Genomic DNA, 592 nt, shown 5'->3' with positions numbered 1-592 from the left:
AAACAATGTGAGTCGCCTGAATATCTGACACAAGTTAATTCCTTCTGAAGGATTCTCCGTCTTTCTATCTGCTCCATCCTCACCTCCAAGTGAGAGGAACTCATGGATCTTCTTTGATTGGAAGATCTCAATCTTAGTGACAGTTGCCTCTGCCATGTCCATCCCATGCACTAGCCCACCGAGCTAAAATACCCCTTATCTGAGTCCTGCATCTGTATCTTTCTCTAGATTCTCCCACCTCCCCTCATGACCTCTGCCCTCAAGACCCACTTCCTGCACCTTCTATCCTATTCTCGCTGAACTGCTGACTACACAACATCCCCACGTGAGCTTACATTGTTAGTGGTTCGCTTCTTTCTTCGGGTATTGTCCCTCTTTCCTTTAAATCTGTTGTCATCTCCCCCCACTCCCCCCAAAATAACAAACACATCACTCCTGCATCAGTCCCTGGTTAAGCAGCACCTTGTTTTAAAATTTCAATCCTTATTTTCAATCACTGTATGGCCTCGCCCTTCCCTATCTTTGTGATCTTCTCCAGCCCCACAACTCTCATATATCAGATCATTTCCAATTCTGGCCTCTTGTAGTGACC

Source organism: Mustelus asterias, unplaced genomic scaffold (genome assembly GCF_964213995.1).
Source record: "Mustelus asterias unplaced genomic scaffold, sMusAst1.hap1.1 HAP1_SCAFFOLD_731, whole genome shotgun sequence".
In the NCBI taxonomy this organism is placed as follows: domain Eukaryota; kingdom Metazoa; phylum Chordata; class Chondrichthyes; order Carcharhiniformes; family Triakidae; genus Mustelus; species Mustelus asterias.
This window is presented reverse-complemented; position numbering follows the sequence as displayed.